Source organism: Papio anubis, unplaced genomic scaffold (assembly GCF_008728515.1).
Source record: "Papio anubis isolate 15944 unplaced genomic scaffold, Panubis1.0 scaffold49, whole genome shotgun sequence".
NCBI lineage: Eukaryota > Metazoa > Chordata > Mammalia > Primates > Cercopithecidae > Papio > Papio anubis.
In genome coordinates, this window is record NW_022165096.1 from 2,191 (window position 1) to 12,484 (window position 10,294).

At 52.7% G+C, this 10,294-nt stretch overlaps 2 pseudogenes; both read left to right on the forward strand.

Annotated features, from left to right (window-relative positions):
• The first annotated feature begins 2,538 nt into the window (after positions 1–2,538).
• LOC116273263 lies at positions 2,539–2,657 on the forward strand (annotated as a pseudogene).
• A 4,906-nt stretch (positions 2,658–7,563) lies between these two features.
• On the forward strand, positions 7,564–7,682 carry LOC116273257 (annotated as a pseudogene).
• Positions 7,683–10,294: the final 2,612 nt, after the last annotated feature.

The window sequence follows — 10,294 nt, forward strand, 5'->3', positions numbered from 1 at the left end:
TTTTTGCTTCCTTTCTTGTCTTTCTTTCTTTTCTACCTTTCTTTTTTCCTTCTCTCTCTCTCCTTTTTCTTTCTTTTCTTTCTTTCTCTCTCTCTTTCTTTCCTTCTTTCTTTCCTCTTTCTTTTCTTTTTTATTTTTCTTTCTTTCTTTCTCTATCTTTCTTTCTTTCCTTATTTCTTTTCTTTCTCTCTTTGTTTCTTTGTTTCTTTCTTTGTTTCTTTCTTTCTTTCTTCTTTCCTTCTTTCTCTCTCTCTTTCTTTTCTTTCTCTCTTTCATTCTTTCTTTTCTTCTTTCTTTTCTTTGTTTCTCTCTCTCCTTCTTTCTTTATTTTTTTCTTCTTTCTTTCTTCCTTCCTTCCATCATTTCTTTCTTTCTTTCTTTCTTTCTTTCTTTCTTTCTTTCTTTCTTTCTTTCTTTCTTTCTTTCTTCTTTCTTTCTCTCTTTCTTTCTCTCTCTCTCTCTCTTTCTTTCCTTCTTTCTTTCTCTCCTTCTTTCTTTTTCTTTCAGATGGAGTGTCACTCTATCACCCAGGGTGGAGTGCAGTAGTGTGATCTCTGCTCACTGCAAGCTCTGCCTCGCGCATTCATGTCATTCTCCTGCCTCAGCCTCCCGAGCAGCGGGGACTACAGGCAACTGCCCACACGCTGGGCTCATGTTTTGTAGTTTTAGTAGACGGGGGGTTTTACTGTGTTAGCCAGGCTGATCTGGATATCCTGACTTCGTGATCCACCCTCCTCTGAATCCCAACATGCTGTGGTTCCAGGCATGATCCACCCTGCCCTCCCTGCTGTAGTCTTTTGTGGTTTCCCTCCTCCCTCCCTTCCCCTTACTCTTGCTATCCTTTCCAAACTCTCCGTACTCTGTCCCCACTTTATTGCCTGCCTACAACCCTGCCGCAGCCAGGGACGTACTCTTGGGGGTCTGCCACAAAAGCACAACCAGGCAGTAGCCTACCACCACTGCCGCCTTGCCGCCACCATGCCTGGAGCTTGGGTCCATCCCGGGAGGGCAGGGGGCCAGTCCACAAAGGCGCAGGTGCCGATTCCCTGCCGTTCATGCTGCCTTCCCACTCCCGGAATTCCCAGGCAATTCAATGCACTCATCGGGCGTTGCCACAACCTTCCAAACTGGGGGAAGTGGGAAGCAGCGGCAGTGGGTGCCACACACACCAGCCAAGACTTCCGCTCCAGAAGGCAGGGGCCGCTTTATCCAGGAGAAGGATATTGCTTTGCCAGCCACCAGGCAAACAGTCCCTGTGCAGCTGGATTCCATTTCCACCAACTTTGTGTAAACTCCAGTCCCGAGGACATACCAGAGACCCAGGCCTTGGGTGCTGTGGGCTCACCCAGTGCCACGGCTCCTGCCAAATGGACAGGCGCACTCTGCAAATCTAGGGTCCCAATGCACGGTACCAGGAGCACAGGGAGGTGCCAACAATGGAAGGAGCCTACCAAACCCACCTCAAAAGCAAGCAATTAACCCAAGACAAAACCCGTCTCAGCGTTCCATTGCTCCTCTTGCATGGACGGCCTGGTCACCTTGTTCTGGCCCAGCCCATGCCCCCTAAACCCTACCCTGGCCTGCTCAAGAGGGCCCTGCGTACCGGAGCAGAGCGCTCCCTCTCCAAGGCTCTATCGCTCTCGCTCTGTAGCTCCCTTGCCCTCTCTCTTCTGGGTTTGCCCCTGGACCTCGTGCTCCTTCTGTTACCTTCCCTCTGTCTCTCTGTCTCACTCTCTTTCTCTGTCCCTCTCTCTTTGCCTCTCTGTCTGTCTCTTTGCCTCTCCCCATCCCCTGTCTCTCTCGACCTCTGTCTCTCTCCCTCCCTCGGTTTCAGCCTCTCCATCCATCTCTTCCTTGCTCTCCTTCAAGCTGTTTGCATGCGCGTGCATGTGTGTGTATGTGTGTCTTTGTGTGTTTTCGCACGTGTGTGGGTTCACGTGCGCGATTGCCCAGGTGTGTCTGTGTGTGGGTCTGTGGATTTTCTCTGGATTGTGGTGGGGTGTGACTGGGTTTCTCTCAGTAACTCTCGCTGGGGATCCGGCTGCCAGCTCTAGTGCCAGCCCAGGGAAAAGCAGGGCCATTCTCCAACCCCCAAACTCTGTCGTCCTCTTGTCCACCAGCTGGGTCTTGGTCGGGACAAGCGACTGTGGTGTGGTTGTTGTGAGAAAAAGGCCATGCGCGACTGGGCTGGCTGTTCATCCTTGGCCAGCCCTGACGGCTCTGTGTGGGTGGACCAAGAGGGGGCCTCGTAGGAGCTCCTGAGCGCCCTGGGATCCAAAGGAATATCTCTGCAACAGGGCTGAGATCAGGACGACGTCACAGGATCCTGGGCCCTGGGCCCTGATGCCTCGGAGCCCTCCCTGTTCTGAGCGGGCCCAATGTGGTGGAACCTTGGAATCTCGGGAGCAGGGGAAGGCCATGGGAGAGCGGCTCAGAGGTCCCGATTTGAGCCCGGGGCCCCCGGGCTGGTGGTGTTGGCTGGATGATGGCAGGCATGACTGTGACGGGCTGTTGGGGAAGCCAGGCGCCTCTGCTGGCATCTACGGCCATATCACCCTGAACACGTCTGATCTCATCTGATCTTGGAAGCTAAGCAAAGTAGGGCCTGGTTAGTACTTGGATGGGAGACCGCCTGGGAATATCGGATGCTGTATGCTTTTTTGCTTTCTTTCTTGTTTCTTTCCATTCTGCCTTCCTTTCTTTCCTTCTCTCTCTTTCTTCTTTTTCTTTCTTTTCTTTCTTCCTTCTTTCATTCTTCATTCTTTTCTTTTCTTTCCTTCTTTCTTTCTTTTCTTCCTCTTTCTTTCTTCTTTGTTTACTTCTTTCTTTCTTTTCTTTCCTTTCTCTCTTTCTTTCTTTCTTTTCTATCTCTCTTTCATTATTTCCTTTTTCTTCATTCTTCACTTCTTTCTTTCTTTTCTTTCTCTCTCTTTCTCCCTTCCTTCCTTTCTTTCTTCCTTATTCCTTCTTTTTCTTTCTTTCATTCTTTCTTTCTTTCTTTCTTTTTCTTTTCTTTCTTTCTTTCTTTCTTTTCTTTCTTTTCTTTTCTTTCCCTTCCCTTCCTTCCCTTCCTTCTTCCTTCCTTCCCTTCCCTTCCTTCCTTCCTTCCCTTTCTCTCTCTCTCTCCTTTCCTTCCTTCCTTCCCTTCCCTTCCTTCCTTCCTTCCTTCCTTCCTTCCTTCCTCCCTTCCTTCCTTCCCTTCCCTTCCCTTCTTTCTCTTTCTTTTCTTCCAGACAGTCTCGCTCTGTCACCCAAGCTGTGGAATGCAGTGGCTGTCACAAACCACAGAATTCCCTGCTCCCGGAGTTCACGCCATTCTCCTGCCTCAGTCTCCCGGGTAGTTGGGATTGCAGATGCCCACCACCACGTCCAGCTCATGTATTGTAATTTAGTACAGACGGCATTTCACTGTGTTAGCCAGGCTGGTCTGGATCACCTGACCTTGTGATCCACCCGCCTTGGCCTCCCAAAGTGCTGGGATTACAAGCGTGATCCACAGTACCTGGCCTGCTGTAGGCTTTTGTGGCTTCCCAAATCCCTCCCTTCCCCCTATTGTCAGTATGCTTCCCAACCTCCCCTGACTCTGCTCCCGCTTTATTGCCTGCCTACATACCCGCCGCAGCCTGGAACCTCCTACTGGGTTTCCGCCACCAAAGCACCCCCGGGCTGCAGGACCCCACCGCTTCCACCTCATGGCTGCTCTGCTGGGAGCCCGGCTCCAGCCCAGGAGGGCAGCGGACCAGACCTCAAAGGCACAGGCGCACGTTCCCTGCCATTCGCCGTGCCTTCCCGCTCCCAGAACACGCAGGCGATTCAATCCACCTATCAGATCCTCCTGCAACCTTCCAAACTGGTTAAAGGGGCGTACAGGGGCAGCAAGTGCCACACACGCCAGCCAAGACCTCTCCTCCAGAATGCAGGGGCTGCTTTTTCCTGGGGAAGGACATTGCTTCACCAGCTACCAGGAAAAGAGTCCCTGTGCACCCCGATTCCCATTGCCACCAACTTCGTGTAAGCTACAGTCCTGAGGAACAAGCCAGAGACCCAGGTCTTTGGCCCCGTGGGCATGCCTGGTTCCACGGCTCCTGTTAAATGAGCGGGCACACTCTGCAAATCAACGGGTCCATTGCACCGCACCAAGTGCACAGGGAAGTGCCAGCAAAGGAAGGGGCCTACGAAAACCACCTCCAAATCAAGCAATTAATCCAAGACAAAACCTGTCACAGTGCTCCATTGCTCCTCTCTCATGGACGGCCTGGTCACCCTGTTCTGGACCAGCCCAATCCCCCTCCAACCTATCCAGGTCTGCTCAAAAGCACCCTGCCTACTGGAGCAGTGCGCTCCCTCTCCAAGTTTCTATCACTCTCGCTCTCTAACTCCCTCCCCCTCTTTCTTCTGTGATTGCCCCTTCACCTCACGCTACTTCTGTCGCCTTCCCTCTGTCTCTCTGTCTCTCTCTCTTTCTCTGTCCCTCTCTCCTTCTCTGCCTCTCTGTCTATCTCTTTCCCTCTTCCCTTCAACTGTCTCTCTCAATCGCTGTCTGTCTCCCTCCCTTGGTTTCAATCTCTCCATCCATCTCTTCCATGCTCTCCTTCAAGCCTTTTGTGTGTGCGTGCATGTCTGTGTGTCTGTGTGTCTGCGTGCACCCGTGTATGGTTTCCAATGTGGGTGCGCCCAGGTGTGTCTATATGTGGGGCTGTGGATTTGGTCCTGGTGGTGGTGGGATGTGTCGGGGTTTCTCTCAGCTGGTCTCACAGGGGATCAGGCTACCTGTTCTATTGCCAGCCTGGGGCAGAGCAGAGCCATCCCCCAACCCCCAAACCCCATGCCTTCTTGCCCACAGGCCGGCTCTTGGTTGGGACAAGCGACCGTGGTTTAGGCATTGTGAGGCAAAAACCACACGTGGCTGGGCCGTCTGTTTGATCTTGGCCAGTCCTGATGTCTCTAGGTTTGTGGGGCAAGAGGGGGCCTCGCAGGAGCTCCTGAGTGGCCAGGGATCCAAAAGAATACCTCCACGACAGGGTAGAGTACCGGAATGGGTCCCAGGATCATGGGCCCTGGGCCCTGATGCCTCAGAGCACTCAATGTTCCGATCGGGCCTGACATGGTGGAAGTTCGGCAGCTCGGGAGCTGGGCGAAGGCTGAGAGCCAGAGGCACAGGGGTCTCGATCTGAGACTGGTGGCGGGGCTGGCTGGAAGCTGGTGGGCATGGCTGGGCCGGGCTCTTGGGGCACCCAGGCACCTCTGCCCACATCTACAGTCATCTACAGTCGCCACCATCCTGAGCGGTGCTGATGTTGTCTGATCTCCGGCTTCATGAGTCCAGAGTCTGTTGTCTGGGTGCGAGAACCTCCTAGAGATACCGGGTGCTGTAGGCTTTTATACTATCTTTCTTGTCTTTCTTTCCTTTCTACCTTCCTTTCTTCCCTTTTCTTTCTCTCTCTTATTTCCTATTTTCTTTCCTACTTTCTTTCGTTTCTTTCCTTCTCTCTTTGTCTCTTTCTTTCCTTCTCTCGTTGTCCCTTCCTTCCTTCCTTCCTTCCTTCCTTCCTTCCTTCCCTTCCTTTGCTTCCTTCCTTCCTTCCTTCCTTCCCTCCTTCCTTCCCTTCCTTCCTCTTCCAGATGGAGTCTGCAGCTCTGTCCTCAGGCTGGGAGTGTGGCGCAATCTCGGCTCACTGCAAGTTCCGCCACCAGGGTTCACGCCATTCTCCTGCTTCAGGTTCGCGAGCAGCTCAGACTACAGGTGCCTGCCCCTACACCCAGCTCATGTTTTGTGGTTTTAGTAGAGATGGGGTTTCACCGTTTTAGCCAGGGTGGTCTGGATCTCCTGATCTCGTGATCCACCCACCTCAGCCTCCGAAACTGCTGGGATTACAGGCATGATCCACCGCGCCCAGCCTACCTGTACTTAGGCTTTGTAGAAACTCCCCTCTCAATCTCTTCCCCCTACTGTCACCATCCTTCCCGACCTCCCCTGACCCTCCTTCCCCTTTATCACCCACCTACACCCAGCTGCATCTGGGGACTTCCTCCTGGGGTCTGCCACCAAAGCACCACTGGGCAGCTGCATCCCACCACTTCTGCCTCACCGTTGCCTCACCAGGATCCTAGCGCCAGCCCGGGAGGGCAGGGCGCCGGACCCCAAAAGTCCAGTCACGTGTTCTCTGCCTTTCCCTGTGCCTTACCACTCCCGGAACGCCCAGGCGATTCAATCCACTCATCAGGTGCCCCCAGAACCTTCCAAATTGGGGGAAGGGGCAGGCAGGGGCAGCGGGTGCCACACAGGTCAGCCTACACCTGCACTCCAGTTCGCAGGGGCTGCTTTATCTGGTGGAAGGACATTGCATCACCAGCCACTAGGAACACAGTCCTTGTGAACCCAGATTCCCATTGTCAGCAACTTCGTGTAAACTCCAGTCCCAAGGACACAGCAGAGACCCAGGCCTCGGGACCCATGGGCACTCCCAGTTCCACGGCTCCCGCCAAATGGGCGGGCACACTCTACAAATCAAGGGGCCAACCACACTGCACCAAGAGCACAGGGAGGTGCCAGCAAAGGAATGAGCCTACGAAACCCACCTCCAAGGCAAGCAATTAATCCAAGACAAAACCCGTCTCCACGCTCCATTGCTCCTCTCGCATAGACGGCCTGGTCACCCTGTTCTGGCCCAGCCCAACCCCTCCACGCTATCGCGGCCTGTTCAAAAGGACCCTACCTACTGGAGAAGTGCGCTCCCTCTCCAAGGCTCTATCGCTCTCTCTAGCTTCCTCCCCCTCTCACTTCTGGGTTTGCCCCTGAACCTCGTGGTACTTCTATCGCCTTCCCTCTATCTCTCTGTCTCTCTTTCTCTGTCCCTCTCTCTTTCTCTGCCTCTCTGTCTGTCTCTTTCCTCTGCTCCTCGCTTGTCTCTCTCAGTGGCGGTCTCTCTCCCTCCCTTGGTTTCAATCTCTCCATCCATCTCTTCCTTGCTCTACTTCAAGCCGTTTGTGTGTGCGTGCATATGTGTGTGTGTGTGTGTGTGTGTTTGTCTGTGTGTGCCTCAGCCCCTGTGGAGGGGGATCAGGCTGCTGGTGCTACTGCCAGCCCAGGGCAAAGCAGAGACATCCCCCAACCCCCAACACACCACACCCTCTGGCCCACATGCTGGGTCTTGGTTGGGACAAGCGACCGTGGTGGGGACGTTGTGAGAAAAAGGCCACATGCGGCTGGGCTGGCTGTTCGACCTTGGCCAGCCCGGATGGCTCTGCGTGGGTGGGGCAAGAGGGGTCCTCTCAGGAGTTACTGAGCAGCCAGGAATTGGAAAGAATACCTCCGCGACAGTGGGGAGGACTGGATGGGGTCTCAGGATCGTGGGCCCTGGTCCCTGTCGCCTCAGAACACTCCCTGTTCCAAGAGGGTCTGACGTGATGGAAGCTTGGGAGCCCCGGAGACGGGGCAAGGCTGCAGGTGAGCAGCTCGGGTGTCCTGATCCGAGGCCAGTGGCACCAGGCTGGCCATGCCGGCTGGAAGTCTGTGGGCATGGCAGGGCCCCACTCTTGGGGCAGCCAGGCACCTCCACCGTCATCTACTGCCATACCACCCTGAATGCAACCGATCCTGTCTGATCTCGGAAGCTAAACAGGTTTGGGCCTGGTTAGTACTTGGATGGGAGACTGCCTGGGAATACCATTTGCTGTACCCTATTTTGCTGTCTTTCTCGCATTTCTTTCTTTTCTACCTTCCTTTCTTCCCTTCTGTCTCTCTCTCTCTTCTTTCTTTCTTTCTCTCTTTCCTTCTTTCTTTCTTTTCTTTCTCTCTTTCTTTCCTTCTTTCTTTTCTTTCCTTATTTCTCTCTCTTTCTCTCTTTCATTCTCTCTTTCTTTCTTACTTTCTTCTATCTTTCCTTCTTTCTTTTCTTTTTTTATTTTCTCTCTCTCTTTGTCTTTCTTTCTTTCCGTCTTTCTCTCTTTCTTACTTTTTTCTATCCTTTCTTTCTTTTCTTTCTCTCTTTCTTTTATCTTTCTTCTTTCTTTAATCCTTTCTTTTCTTTCTTTCTCTCTCCCTCTTTCCTTCCTTTCTTTCTTTCCTTCTTTCTTTCTTTTCTTCTTTCTTCTTTCTTTAATCCTTTCTTCCTTTCTTTTCTTTCTCTCTCTTCCTTTATTTCTTTCTTTTCTTTCTTTCTTTCCTTCTTTTTTTCTTTCTTTCTTCTTTCTTTAATCCTCTCTTTCTCTCTCTTTCTTTTTTCTTTTGTTCTTTCTTTCTTTCTTTCTTTCTTTCTTTCTTTCTTTCTTTCTTTCTTTCTTTCTTTCTTTCTTTCTTTCTTTCTTTTTCTTCCAGATGGAGTCTCCCTCTGTCACCCCGGCTGGTGTACAGTGGCACAATCTCGGCTCACTTCAAGCTCCGCCTCCTGGGTACACACCATTCTCCTGAACCAGCGTCTTCAGCAGCTGGGACTACAGGCACCCACCACCACACGCAGCTCATGTTTTGTAGTTTTTGTAGACACGGTTTTGCGCCGTGTAAGCCATACTGGTCTGGATCTCCTGAGCTCGTGATCCACCTGCCTTGGCCTCCAAAATTACTGGGATTACAGTCGTTTTCCACCACGCCCAGCCTGCTGTAGGCTTTTGTGACTTCTCCCCTCCATCCCTTCCCCCTTCTGTCGCCATGCTTCCCAACCTCCCTTGACTCTGCTCTCCATTTATGGATCCCCTACACTCCCGCTGCAGCTGGGGACCTCCTTCTGGGGGGACACCAACAAAGCACCACTGGGAAGCAGCATCCCACCACTTCCGCCTAGCCGCCGCCCTGCCAGGAGCCCGTCTCCAGCCAGGGAGGGCAGGGGGCCGGACCCCAAAGGCACAGGCACAGGTTTCCTGCCATTCATGGTGCCTACCCCCTTCCAGAATGCCCACAGGATTCAATACACTCATCAAGCACTGCCGGAATCTTTCAAACTGTGAGAAGAGAAGGGCAGGGGCAGCAGGTGCCATACACGCCAGCCAAGACCTCTGCTCCAGAATACACGGCCTGCTTTATCTGGGGGAAGGACGTTGCTACACCAGCCACCAGGAAAACAGTTCCTGTTGTCCAATTCCATTGCCAACAACACCTCGTGTAAAGATGCAAGTCCTGAGGACTAGCCAGACCAAACTTGAGGCCGATGGGCTTTACGGATTCCGACCCCCACAAAAATGACAGTGCACTCCGGTAAAATCGAGACCACTGCACCACGGCGTGAGGAGAAGGCAGGAGTTTAAAGGAAGAGCCCTGAGCCCACCAAACCTTAGTGTGTCAAGACCAAAACCTGGTCTCAAGTTGCTCCAGTTTCTCCTCTCCTGGCAGACATTTTGTACCTGCACCAGCCCAGCCCAAGCCCCCTCCACCCTATCAGGCCTGCCCAAGGGAACTGCATAAAGGGCAGGTGCTCCCTCCAAGGCTCTGTCATCTTTGCTCCTCTCTCCTGGCTCCTTCCCCTCTCTCTTCTGGTTTGCCCCTGCCTTGTAAGTGTTTCTGTCATCTGTCTCATCTTTCTGTCACCTTCTCTCTCTTCTGCCTCTCTGTGTGATATATGTCTTTCCTCTCCTTTCTTTCTCCCTGTCTCTCGATCAGCTCTCACCTTCCTCGATTTCCGTCTCTCTTATCTGATTTTCGCGCTCCTTCAGTATTTGTCAGTACGTATGTAGTATTAACATGTGTGTGTGTGTTTTCTGTGTGTTATGTGGCATAGCCGTGTGTGAGTTCTTATATGCAACATGAGACATCTCAATGGCGGGGCTGCAGTTTGCTCCGGTGAGTTGTTATTACAGGCTCTTCTCTGATACTTTCTCTGGGATCAGGCTGCAGTCTATGATGTCAGCTCGGAATAGCAAAACACCTGGGGTCTGTGCAATCCCCAAACTCCCTACGTCCTGCTGGCTCACGGCGTGATGTGTGGTCCCAGAACAAGCCACCTTGGTGAAGTGATTGTGTGAAAAGAACAGGATCATGGTCGGCTATACCAGCCGAAAGCTCAGATGGCTCACCTGGTTGGGTGGGGAGAGACCTCTTGAGGCTCAGGCCGCCAGGGATCAAAAATACCTCTGTGGGCAGGAGGACCAGATGGGTTTCAGGATCTGGGCCCCTGGGCCCTGACACTCTCGGAGCTCCTGTTCCGGTAAAGGCCCGTAGTGGAAATAGAAAAACATTTCAGGAGCCCAGAGAGAGAGAAACCCACCGGGCGGCTGGGGTCGATACCAACCCGAAGCCCTGCCCGGGTTGGTAGTGCCGATTCGGTATGGCTGGGCCCAGACTCTTAGACTAGCTCCTGCCGGT